This window comes from Ambystoma mexicanum, chromosome 1q, assembly GCF_040938575.1.
Source record: "Ambystoma mexicanum isolate Mex_15411 chromosome 1q, UKY_AmexF1_1, whole genome shotgun sequence".
NCBI classification, from domain to species: domain Eukaryota; kingdom Metazoa; phylum Chordata; class Amphibia; order Caudata; family Ambystomatidae; genus Ambystoma; species Ambystoma mexicanum.
This window is the reverse complement of record NC_090922.1, coordinates 64,209,269-64,223,451: the sequence shown is the minus strand read 5'-3', so window position 1 is coordinate 64,223,451 and position 14,183 is coordinate 64,209,269.

Below are 14,183 nucleotides of genomic sequence, written 5' to 3'. Positions count from 1 at the left end.
ACGCATGTCGCGTCCCTCCTGTGCATCGCTTCCTCCCTGAGGTGCTGCCCCATCCCCACCCTCCTCATCCTCTTCGTCAGGTGGTTGCTGTTCTGTGTCAGGGGCACATTCCGTCTGATGCACATATTGTGTAGCATGACACATGCCATGACGATCTTTGCCACCTTCTCATGGCAGTACAGGAGTGCCACACCAGACCTGCTGAGGCAGCGAAACCGTGCCTTCAAGAGGCCAAATGTCTGCTCAATCACCACAGGAGTTCGTGTATGGGCACGATTATAGTCCTCCTCGTGCCTGTTCTGTGGGTTCCGGACTGGGGCAAGGAGCCAACGCTTCAAGGGATAGCCTGCATCACCTGCATGTGGGCAACAATGTATGTGTAAGTCAACTCATGTTTGACCTCATTAAGTGACACCATGGCATGCATTTATTTCATCTCAAGCCCATTTCCATGCATGAATGGAATCACACGATGTGACTGCTTTGTGTGTATTCCTCTTATGAACTGTTTTGCATGTCATCGATTAGTGTGTGCTGGGGGGTCCAGTGCCTTGTGAGTGCACATGCACTGTGTCAGTCCACGACCGTTGTTTCTGTGATCTTGCAGATGTCCAGTTATTTGTATGCTTTCATCCTGGCAACGTTGATGTCAGCCTCATGATGCTCTCACTACGCACAGCAAATGGTGTCATGCAATTTCGTTGGGCCTCTTTGTCAGTGTGGTGGTGTATTGATGTATTTGACCCTCATGTGACTCCTTTGTACGCAGTAATGGGGGACTGGCCTTTCAGTTCATGGTGTTTTGTGCTTTGTATTGGCTATAGTCGTCGCTTGTAGATGCATTTTGTTGAGGGGGATGCGGTCTGATTTGGTACAGTGCACATACAGATATCTGTGGGATGGTTGGGACACCGCTTCATTCGCATGGTAGGCTGCTTACATCTTGCATTATGTGGTCAGGTGTCAGGTCCAGTCTGGGCTGCTTTTGGGGTATGAGCTTGCTCCATTCCTTCTGGCACTCGCAGCTAGGTTATGTATGCATCTCTCCCCGCCCATCTCAGCCAGGTTAAGTATGCATCTCTCCCCCCCCATCTCAGCCAGGTGAAGTATGCATCTCTCCCCCCCATCTCAGCCAGGTGAAGTATGCATCTCTCCCCCCCCCCATCTCAGCCAGGTGAAGTATGCATCTCTCCCCCCACCCCATCTCAGCCAGGTGAAGTATGCATCCCCCCCCCATCTCAGCCAGGTGAAGTATGCATCTCCCCCCCCATCTCAGCCAGGTGAAGTATGCATCACTCCCCCCCCATCTCAGCCAGGTGAAGTATGCATCTCTCCTCCCCCATCTCAGCCAGGTGAAGTATGCATCTCTCCCCCTCCCATCTCAGCCAGGTGAAGTATGCATCTCTACCCCCCCCCCCAACTCAGCCAGGTGAAGTATGCATCTCTTCCCCCCCCGTCTCAGCCAGGTGAAGTATGCATCTCTCCCCCCATCTCAGCCAGGTGAAGTATGCATCTCTCCCCCCCCCATCTCAGCCAGGTGAAGTATGCATCTCTCCCCCCTCCCATCTCAGCCAGGAGAAGTATGCATCTATGCCTCAATCACCTACCCACATCACATTACCATGAGCCTAACATGCGACTCACCGAGAAGCCAAGATCTCTGCCCTGCATGGCGCTCCATGTAGCGTGGAATCGTGGAGTTCCGCAGGACCATTGAATCATGGGTTGATCCGGGGTATCGAGCACAACAATGTGTGATGATCTTGTTTGAGTCACATACCATTTGCACATTGATTGAGTGGTATAGCTTACGGTTGCAGTACGCTACCTCCATGGCATGTGGGACCACCAATTCCACATGGGTGCAGTCGATGGCGTCAATGCAACCAGGTATGCCGGCCAGTGAATGGAACCTACTTTGGTGTTTGAGATCTCCTGGGCAGACCGTGGTAAGGAAATGTGTTCGTCTGTGTGCTTGAGGAGGGCATCAAGCACTTGGTTCAACGTACGTGAGAATAATGGTTGTGAAATGCCATGCAGTTGCCCCACTGTGTGTTGGTAGGTGCATGTGGCCAGGAAGTGGAGCACAGACACTACCTTCAGTAGGGGTGGGATGGCGGTGCATGTTTCAATGTGGCTGACAATGTCGTCATGTATCATGTCCACAATGGTGGTGATGGTGTCCCGGTCCAGGCGGTACAGGGTGTGGATCTGCTCAGCGATTAGGTTGAATGGACTGGCTCTGATGCGTGGGATTGGGGCTGCTTGCGTGGTGGCACTTGCTGTGCTGGTGGGGCATTCTCCTCCTGCGTCTCCTCTGTGCTGCCTGTTGTTGTTCTTCTTGTAGTTGTTTTTGTAGCACTTCCACTGCAATCAGGTCCTCCAGCCCCAGCATTGCTAGTAGTATTGCATTCATTGTGGAGTGTGACTGGGTGTGGGAAGGGGTGGGGTGGGGTGTGCTCCTTTTGTGCTTGCCCAGTCTGTATTGCCTCTACCTGTGCTGATTGAGAGCACCTGTGGCAGCTGGAAACACTGCACATGGCCATATACGGTTGGTTCGCGATGGTGGTATTAGCACCATGGCGGTAAGGTACTTTACGGCCTTCACAAAGACGTTATTTGTATGTCTGCGTGACTCGTAATGTTCCACACTTAGCGCCATGGTGGTATTCACGGCATGGGGGTCACGTGCCCGCGCCCTTGGCGCTTTTACCGGCACCGTTGATTACGGTGCCACTAATAGTGCTATCTCAGGTCATAATAGGCTGTAGCGGTAAGCGATGCCGGTAATCCTTTACCGGCATCGTTTTTCACTTACCGCCAGGCTCGTAATGAGGGCCATAGTTGCTGATGTATGTTCAACTTGCGCATCCAGCTTGGGGGCTTCTGCTGCACCAGAAGCCCTTTAAAAGTTACTCCATGAGTTATGAAAGAACCATTATTAGCTGCATTCTCGAGAGATGTCTGTTCGTTCACACTCGCTAAGCCCTCTTCTGCCAGGGTACCAAGCCCTTGTTTAGAATCAGTTTGGCAAGAATTATGGGGAAAAAGAAATTCCTTTGCTGCCATGTGCAGGTTTTAATGACTCTAACAGTACTGTGTTAGCTTTAGTTTCTCGCTGAAGGCCCTCGTATAGTGAGACTAATATACACAAGACTTGATTTATTTCCATAAACTGATCCTCCCGCTCCTCTCTTGGACCTTCATCAATTCTTAGTAAGTGAGGGTGCCGACGAAGATTGGTAAAAGTCGGAATCTGAATGCAAATGTTCATTTAGCTCCAGTACATCAGACAGCAAGCTCGAGTCGGGTGGCGTATCTGCCGGGCGTAGGTCTATGGTGGCATTATTTGCAGTTGAAGAACTGGATTGCTTGCTTTGTGTAAGTGATGCCACTTGTAAGACCCCATTTGTTTTATTAGTTTTCTCCGTAGAGTTCTGCAGTTTTGTACCCGGTCCTACTGCTCGTTTAGAGACTGTGGCTGAGAAGTCAGCATCATTCTGTACAGGTGTAAAAAATGATCTAATGAGGTCTGATCTCTTTTTTTTATGATCAAACTCTCTTGTCAGAGATGTACTCAAAGGGGTCATCACTTGAGTCTCTTGTTCATTCAAGGGGTTCCATTCTCCTGGAGAAGGTTGGAGCGACAAGTTAATTGCAGCTAATATTTCTGCGTCTGTGACAGGTTGAGGGGCTGATAGTTCCATCCTCCCTCCACTTCTCAGATCAAACATTTAGTCCACCGGAACCGTTCACAAGTGTGTTTAATGTGAGTTTAGCGTGGGATTTCAGTCCCTTTGGGGCCGAATCAAAAGTTTCACCCACGCATCCAGTCAAGGCACAACAGTCCAAAATGTATTTATTTATTTATTTATTTGTACATGGTTTGTTTAAACCTTTACAAAAAAGAGATCACATGATAATAGAAAAACACAATAAATACGACATAAACAGACATTTTAAGATCAACAACATTACATTATAATCAAATTTTTCTAAAATCTTAGTTTCCTGACTTAAGAGTTTAAAATGTCATAGTTTAATATTTCATGAGAGTGCACAAACATGTTTTAAAAAGGCAATAATTCTTAATTTCAAGGCCATTGAATTATTACGTCGAATCTGAAACCATAACAATTCCGTATCTACACAATATAAGTGTTTTATAAATTGCTCAAAGTATCGTATTCGTTCTTTCAATAATGCTGGGCATAACAAAATAAGATGCAGCAGAGTTTCTTCCACCCCTTCTTCTTTACAATACTTACACCAACTCCACTCATCTTTTAACACATTCCATCTTTTTAAGACATGATTTGTTTTAAGAATATCAAAGCGAAATCTCATAAGAGTTTCTGAAATTTCGCGACGGATATTTTTCCAAGTAGAACTCCAATCGGGGTTTAAATTTCCAGCACGAATAGTCTTCACTCACAGTTTTAGATTGCGCCACTGCATCAAGAGTCTGTTGCCAGTCATTACATTTCAAAATGTTTTTTACTTTCAGAGGATTGGTTGCTAGCATCTCTGATGATATACCTGCATTCCCCAGTATTTCCTCAATGTCTTCTTTCAATTTCATGCAAAAAACATTAGTTGAGTCTTTTCCAGCTAACGTATATAGTGAATTGGTATTGGTCAATGAACATTTTCTCTATAATAGCATTTTCTTCGAAACAATAATGGATCTCAGTGATTGCAAACCAAATTCATATCTGATTACTTCAATCGGTATATTTTTAGGAATGAAATATAAAACCCCTTTCCAGATTACACTTTCTAATTTTTTCATCAAGTCAGTATTTTCCAGCTCATAGAATTCCAGACCATATACCAATTTAGGAATACATGACATTGTATAAAATTGTTTTAGTGGTATAACAGTAAATCTCCCAAATTTTGCATCAAATTTACGCATCTGTCTTAGAATCATATCAGCTTTCGTTCTTAATTGTCTTTTCACAATCGCCACAGAGCCATTACCTGAAAAATGGCATCCTAAATATTTAAAAAACTTTTGGCAGGTGATTTATTTCCCTTGACAAGACCAAGATAACCGTGATTGATTTTTACAAGTCTTACCTAAGCACATAATAGTTGTTTTATCCGCATTGATTTTTAAACGAATACTGGAGATAAAAAGTACAAAAGCGTTTATCAGTCTCTGCAGACCAACTTTAGTACAATCCAAAAGTAAAAAATTGTCAGCATAAGCTAGCCATTCTATGGGAATACCACCTAATTTGGAGGCTATCAAACCTTTACCTTTCATTTCGTTACCAGCTTTACAAACATAAAGGTTGAATAACGTGGCAGCCAGTTTACAACCTTGTCTCAGACCATTCGGAATCAGCTGTTCGGAAGATAGCTTCCCTTCTGAATTAAGTCTGATTTTGATTTTAGTATTAGAGTATAGCTCTATAATCATTTCAAGGAGATGTGCAGGGATCGATAGGTCCCTTAAAATTTCCCAGAAGGTGTGTCGATCCACCAGGTCGAATGCTTTAGAGAGATCCATCGCTGCCACAAAGATTGCAGTGCCTTGTTTTTTCAGAGCCTTAGATTGCAAACTTTTCAGTACAAGACCACCACAATCTGTGCCCAACATTTTCCTAAAACCAATTTGTTTAATATCAAGGGCCTTACAGCTGTTAATCCAGTCATCCAAATCCTTTAATATAATAGACGTAAAGATCTTGTAATCAGGGTCAGATATTGCAATAGGCCTATAGCTTCAGGAGCAGACCTAGGGCCCTTTTTGTATATTGGAATCACAATAGCAAGCCTCCATGATTCTGGAATTAGTTTGTTAACAATTATGTCAGTGAACAGTATATGTAAGATTTTTCCCCACAGCTAAATATCAGTTTTCATTATCAAACTCGATAAATTATTTGGCCCGGGGGCACCAGACTTTTTAGCTTTCCCAATCATCTTAGATATATAGGTTGAGGAGATGTCCAGATCCCATTTAACCATTTCATTTTTTTGTGTAATGTTCATTTTCAATAGTTTTTCAGCGCAAGATACCTCATATAATGCTATAAAGTGTTTTTTCCACATATCTTCGCTGATTTGCGTAAAAAAGATCTCTTTTTGCGTAAGCAAAGTGTCATTTAACAACAGCCAAAAGTTAGAAGTATCCTTGCTCTTAATTACTGCAAGGATTTTTTCGCCGTCAGTTTGATCTCTATTCACCTTTCGAACAATTAGCCAGTTTTTATATGCTTGTTTTAACTTTTTAATTTTGTTGTTTTTCTTTCATATTGAATCAATTCCATTGTTTAGCTTACGAATTTCTTGCCTCAGCTCTTTTTTCTTGAGTCTGGTTATCAAAAAAATGTATATGTGCTTTTTTCTTAATGTTACTTACTTTGCTTATACATATTTTCTGTGTAATCGTATTTATATAATGAGTAAAGCCAGTTGCGGATAGATTTTTAACTTTATCTTCAGTCGACGTATGTCCCCAATCTTTATACAATGCAGAAGTGAATTTTTTAGTTTTGGTATAAGACCATCGTATCCTAGTGCCTGTGATATTAGTAAGTATTTCTTCATCATAGCTTGCGTAATTTTCTAAATTTTCAGTATGTGGAATTTCTATTGAAAGTAAGTTATGGTCACTTTTAGGCATTTCTACCACTGTTAACTGTGACATAAAATGTTCCAAACCATAAGTTACAAAAAGGTAATCTACTATCGAACCATAACCCCTAGCGTGCCATGTATGTTTATCATTATGTATTTTGGTTAACCCCATAATTTCCAAAAAATTCATCCAAATCGCACCTCTCCGTTTGTTACTAGTCGACATAGGTATTGATTTGTTATCAGCAGAATCTATGTCCCATAACAACTCATCAATCTCAGCCCTATTAAGATTACAATCAGCATTTATGTCCCCAGCTATTAGCAAAAAGTTGTTTGACATGGATTCCCTCCATACATCAATTTTATTTGTTACATTGTTAATTTCTTTCAACAGTTGAGTTTCAGTGTATTTAAGAGGGTTCTAGTAAACATTAATGATACATACATTAACACAGGTGTCTCCTAATCTGATGTTACAAGTAACTGCTAAGAAAACCTCTAGGTCTGCCCATACATTTATATTCACCGGATCCAATGTGAATTTACAAGCAGTGAGCAGGCCACCCATTGGTCTTCCTTTTTCGCCTTTTACAGCGGGTATCTGCCAAGTACAATAGTTCTCCCAATACAGTTGCGTCATTTCCCAAGTTTCCTGAATAAAAACCACACCAAAATTACGCAAATAATCTGTTACTTCTGTGTTATACAGCAACTGAGAGTGACCTCTCGAATTCCAGGATGCTATTGAGGCTTTACCATTATCGCTAAAGTGGCCTAGCCAAAGTCTTCAAAGATTCAATTGCATTTTTTTTTTTAAATTCGTCTTTTTATTAGTTTTCAAAATAAAAGTTTGACAATCATATACAGGCATTTACAACCGAACGGTTAGGTTCAACAAAAAAGAAGGATTAACATCACATCGATAGCAAAACAGTGTATAAAAACGTTTTGGATCTGATGCACATCGCATAAACTTTGAGTAGGTTCATCAAACCCAGTTACCCCTACCCTCCCCTGTCCCCCCTTGCACATAGTACCGTCTGAAGGGCTGGAAGAAACCAGTATCTATCTCCGAACCACTATTAACTACCTGATATCGGATTCATAGACATATTAGAACTTGCAAGTTTGGCCTAGCAGCGAGACTCAGCCATCAACCATTATGCCTCCAAACATTGTAACGCTTTGCACACGTTTTTTATGTCGCATATTTAGCCCGAAACTCCGACCATGCATTCTCTACTGAGGTGCGATCTCCATGTAGGACCGCCGTGAGGTTGTCCATTCTATATATATTCAAGGCCACACTCAGCCATTCGGTCTTTTTAGGGATCCTTGCTCTTTTCCACACCATGGTGAGGCACGCTCGAGCGGCCAGCAGTCAACCCAAGACCATTTTAGGTGCTTTCTTAATTGTGTCTTCCGTTTCAACCAAGCCAAACAAGATCAGAAGTGGGTGTACCTCTCTGTCCTCATCATCCAGCTCCTTGATCCAACTGAGGACCACCGTCCAGTAGGCTTGGACCGCCTCACACCCCCACCACATATGCCAGTAATCGGCCCGTTTTCCACAGCTCCTCCAACAATGTGGGCTTATTCCTTGGTACATTTTGGCCAACCGGACTGGGTCATATTGCCATCTGTATAACAACTTAACGGCATGCAATTTATATTGGCATGATATGGAAGATTTTGCTGTCCTTCTGCAAATTTGGAGCCATAGCTTTTGCGAAATCTGCCTTCCCATGTCTGATTCCCACCTGTTCCTCAGTGTGTGTGATGGTGTGGTATCAACCTCAATCAGCGCTGAGTACATTGCACTTATCAAGCCCTTTGAACCCGTGCATGTGTTGAGAATGCTTTCAAACGGGGTCAGATCTCTTTGTAGTTGTTCCTTCCATACTGCCCTTGTCATCACCCCCTTGAGTCTGAGCTATAGGAAAACCGAGAGTGGGCCTATGTTGAGCGCCTCCTGTAAATCCTGAATTGCAATAAAGGCACCATCTCTCCAGAGTTGACCAGCCCTCTCTAATCCCACATCATACCATGTCTCGAAGCTCCCTGGTTCTGGGATAGTGTCCCGAATCCCCGGTGACCACAGGTGTCCAAGGGGAGATGGCCAGGTTGTTACTCCCACCATTTTCCTGCCCGGTGTCCAGATTGCCCATATTGTTCTAATAATAGGGTGCTTTTGAACACTATTTCGCAATTGGGGCCCCGGAACCCATAACCATTCGCTTAGAATGAATGGCCGGAGATGATAGTTGTCTAGGGCTATCCACTGTGGCTCTGACTTTTGCCTGATGTGCGGGACAAGGACACGTAGTTGAGCTGCCCTGTAATATGCTTCTATATCCGGGAGGCCCACTCCCGCATTGTCCTTCCGGAGCTGTAGCAAGGATCGGGGGACTCTCGGCTTCTGGCCCTGCCACAAGAAGGCTGAGAGGGTTTTTCTCATGGATGTAAAGTATTCTTTGGGCATTTTAATGGGGAGCATTTGGAACAGGTAAAGTATTTTGGGGAGAATCACCATTTTTATTGCATTAAATCGGCCCAGCCAGTAGATGGTGAGTCTGGACCACCTTTGGATGTCCTTTTGGAGGGAGAGCGATAGTGGGGGAAAGTTAGCCTCATAAAGGGAGTCAAGGTCCCGGGTCACATTAATACCCAAATATCGAAGCGTGGTGAGGCTGACCTTTACTCCTAAGGGAGTGAATCGATCTGCCTCAGAGTCTCGACTTTTGTCAAGTGGAAGGAGGATCGACTTTCCAGTGTTGATTTTTAAGGCCAGCCAGTTCCCTATATACTTCGATGATGCTGAACGCGGCCGGGACAGAACTTAGGGGGTCAGTTAGGTGCAGTAGTATGTCATCCGCATAGAGGCCTAGTTTGTATTCGCAATCTCATACCATAATGCCTTTTACCCTAGCATCCTGCCTCAATCTCTGCGCCAACGGCTCAAGAGAGAGCACGAATAGTATTGCTGACAGTGGACAACCCTGCCTCGTTCCCCTTTTCAGAGGGAACCATCGCAAATAGCCCCCCGTTTACTGTCACTGATGTTGTGGGAGATGTGTGCAGGGCCGTAATGGCACGGCGTAACTTCGGTCCCAACCCATTCCGGACTAGTACTCTTTCTAAGAAGTCCCAGGCAACCCTGTCGAAGGCCTTCTCAGCATCCAGTGAAAGAAGAGATGGGTCCCCTCCCATTCCCTGCGCCTCGTAGATAAGATATAAGGTTTTCCTCATGGTGTCTGCACCCTGTCTCCCGATGACAAAGCCAAACTGATCAGAGTGAATTAATCGTGGTAAGTATGTTTCGAGTCGGGCTGCAATGACTCTTGCGAATATTTTAGCATCTATATTCAGAAGAGTGATGGGATGGTAGGAACTGCAATGCGTGGGATCCCTCCCTTCCTTCGGAATGACAGCGAGAAGGGCTTGTGAGAAGGACGGGGGCGCCTGGCCTGATTAAATAAGGATGCAAGGAAGGGGGCGATGAGTGTAGAGAAAGCCTTGTAGAATACGGGTGTGAAACCATCGTCTCCCGGGGCCTTCCCAGTCTTTAGACGTTTTATGGCCTCTGTGACTTCTTCTTCGGTAATTGCGTGTCTAAGGATTTGGCTTCTGTGGGTGTGAGTGTGGGGATCCTAACTTCTCTAAGGTAAGTGTCAATGCTTCCTGGGGGAGGGGGGTTTCGCATGTGTATTGTTCTGACTTGAGTGTCGTGTAGACAGTTGAAACCTACGTCCTCAAGTGACGCACAGGGGAACTAAAAGAAACCCGCTGTGCGACCTTTGGGACCACAGGTGGGAGATGTTACTTCCCGGATCCACGGAACCTCTGGAACACCGATGCTGCTGTCAAAAAGAACGAGGTTAAGTACCAGGCAATTACAATATATCACAGGAACCAAAGGATCTGAATAGTCTTACCTATCCGGTGTTTGGAAAACCCAGGAAACTTAGGAGGGAGGTTCGAGACTCAGATGAGGCGGTCCCTAGAACAAGAGGACCGCAGACAAGCGTGGATGCAGGATAAACCACCTGTAGGACTGAAGGCGTGACTTGAATCCCAAAAGGGAAATGGCGTGGAAGTTCAACAAGGTACCAAGGGATGATCCGAAGACAAGTTAGGGTCGAGTCAGAAATCCAGCAATAGGTAAGCAGTTCCAAGCAAAGGTACAAAAGGGTAATCCGAAGGAGTCCAAGAGAGGGTTCCAAGATCAAGGTAAACCAGTAGTGTTATCCAAACGTAGCGACAAACAGGGTCTGAAGACAGCTGAGGAGCAATGAGTGTTCCGTGCATCAAGCCTCATATACTGTGCGTTTCGGGGTCATGTGACGTCCACCAAGGTCACGTGGGAAACACCACTCTGGATCACGTGAGCAAGTGAACGATCGGCGTGGAGGTGTAACGCCGCCCCTTCTGCTGTATGTTCTCCATGGCAACTGCCAGTGCAGGAAGGGCTGCAATCGAGCCCGTAAATCGTACCTGGTACGGAGCTTTCAGTCCTTTGGGTAAACCGAATCACATGAGCCTCGAACCCTGGAGGGAGGTGTTGGGGAAATGTGAGCAGTGTTCTGGTGTGCAGAGTGAGCAGTGTTCTGGTGTGCAGAGTGAGCAGAGGATCGTCTAACATAGCCCCCCCCAACGGCCCACGACCCCGTGGGCAGGACGGGTGATCCTTATGGAACCGGGCTACCAACCGAGGAGCATCAAGATCCAAAGCGGAAACCCAAGAACGCTCCTCCTGTCCATAACCCTTCCAATCCACTAAATACTGGAGCCTACCCCTAAACCAATGGGAACCCAAAATGGCCGACACCTCAAAAACATCAGGGGAGGCCAGGGACACCGGGGCTGCAGGGGCCCGAAGGCGGGAAGAATCAGGACAAGGCTTGAGGAGAGAGACATGAAAAACAGGATGGATTCGCCAAGAACTCGGGAGAACCAGACGAAAAGCCACTGGATTCACAACCTGAGAGATCACATACGGGCCAACGAAACGAGGCAGAAGTTTCCGACAACCCACCAGGCGAAGGTGACGGGAAGACAACCACACCCTAGAGCCCACCACAAGGGGAGGAGCAGCCAGGCGCTTGCCGTCAACACGAGCCTTCATAGAAGCCTTTGCTTCAGTAAGATGGACCAAAGTACTAGCATGAACAGCAGACAGATCCCTAAGACAAGCCGTGGCCGCAGGATTCAAAGAGACAGAGGCGTCAGGGACAGGCAAGACCTTGGGGTGTTGGCCATAGAGGGCGTAGAAAGGAGAAAAACCTGTAGCAGAATGAGCCGCGTTATTGTATGCGAACTCGGCAAGCCGTAAAGCACTCAACCAGGAGGCCTGTTGCTGCAAAATAAGACACCGAAGATACTGCTCCATAGATTGATTCATCCTTTCAGTCTGCCCATCAGCCTCAGGGTGATAGGCCGAAGAATACCTGGTATCGATGCCAAGTAATTTAGTCAATGATCTCCAAAAACGAGAGGTGAACTGTGACCCACGATCGGAAATGATGACCGAAGGAAGTCCAAATAACATGAACACATATTCAAAAAACAAGTCCGCCAAGACTGGGGCCGAAGGAATCCCCTTACAAGGAACAAAACGAGCCATTTTTGTGAACGTGTCTACCACCACCCAGATGGTGTCAAAACCTCGTACCTTGGGGAGATCGGTCACGAAATCCATCCTCAGTGTATGCCAAGGTCTTGGAGGTACCGGAAGCGGAAGCAGCAGCCCAACTGGACATCCTCTTCGATGTTTGGCCTGAGCACAAACAGCGCATGAATTGACATAGCATTCCACATCGCGCTTCATAGAGGGCCACCAGCACCAGCGCTTTAGGAGATCCATAGTGCGCTCTTAGCTGGGATGGGCATTAAAGGGAGCATCATGAGACCACTCAAGGGCCAGGTTACGAGTGTCAGGCGTGGGAAGAAACAGACGTTCATGCACGAAAGGCAAACCATCACAATAAACAGGATCCCAATCTCGCAGTTGGTCGGAATGATTGCTCGTCCAGGCTCGTACAGAATCCAACAATGACAGAGAGGGAGTGCAGAGACAAATCACATGACTCTTACCAAGAACAGTATCGGGGAAGGTTGGCAACTCGACCCCACCTGGAGAATGTGACAAGGCGTCCGCTTTTCCATGAGAGTTACCAGGACGATGCGTAATGTGGAAATCAAAAGCGGAAAAGAAAAGATGCCACCGGACCTGTCTGCTATTGATGCACTTTAAGGAGGCCAGATCCTGTAGGTTTCGATGATCTGAGTATACAGTGATTGGATGCTTAGCCCCCAGAAGATGATGGCGCCAGACACGAAAGGCGTCCATGACAGCCAGAAGTTCCTTCTCCGTTACAGTATAATGGGTCTCATTATGGGAAAACTTACAGGAGTGGTATGCCACCGGGTGCAACTTGCCTGTTGTAGGACATGTTTGAGACAACACTGCACCGAGGGCAAAAGAAGAGGCATCCGCCTCAACTATGAATGGAAGATCGGGATTGGGGTCTGGAGCACCGGTGCGGTGGTGAAAGCGGTTTTCAAAGCCTCAAAAGATTCTTGATGTTCCTTCTGCCACCGATAGGGTACCTGAGGGCTGATCAGGGCCGTAAGTGGGGCTACAATCGTGGAAAAGGACGAAATAAAGCGTCTATAAAAGTTGGCGAAGCCCAAAAAAGCCTGCAAGGACTTGAGTGTCTGAGGAACTGGCCAATCTAGGACTGCTTTAACCTTGGATTTGTTCATGGATAGTGCCCCAGGGGTAATGTGGAAGCCCAGAAACTCAACAGACGTTTTATGGAATTGACATTTCTCGGGTTTGGCAAATAGTGAATGTTCCCTCAGACGGGATAAGACCTCCCGGACATGCTTTACATGATCATCAAGATTCCGTGAAAAGATCAAGATGTCGTCCAAATAAACAACCATGTATACGTCCAGAATGTCCCTAATTATGTCATTCATAAAACGCTGGAATGTTGCCGGGGCGTTGCATAGACAGAAAGGCATGACTAGGTATTCATACAAGCCGTAACGGGTGCAAAAGGCAGTTTTCCACTCATCGCCTTCGCGAACGCGCACTAGGTTGTATGCGCCGCAAAGATCAAGCTTGGTGAAAACAGAGGCATGGGATAAGTGGTCCAGAAGAGGTGTGATCAAAGGAATTGGATACCTATCTTTTTTTGTGATAGCGTTAAGACGCCGATAATCCACACAAGGACGTAAGTCCCCCTCTTTCTTAGGTACAAAAAATATGGGACTTGCAGCTGGTGAAGAAGAGGGGCGAATATGTCCTAGTCGTAGGGCATTCTGTACATACTGTTTCAATGCTTGTTCTTCCGAGGGGGACAGAGAATAAATCCTGCCCGAAGGAATGGTAGAATTCGGAATTAATTCAATCGGGCAGTCATATGGTCTGTGTGGAGGAAGTACCTCGGAAGAACCGCGATCGAAAACTGATTCGAATGCTTTATACTCAGATGGAATCCCGGAAACCACCCCTCCAACGGTGTGGGAATTCACAACCTCTGATCCATCATCATTCAGCGTGAGTTGAGCTAGAGCTCCCA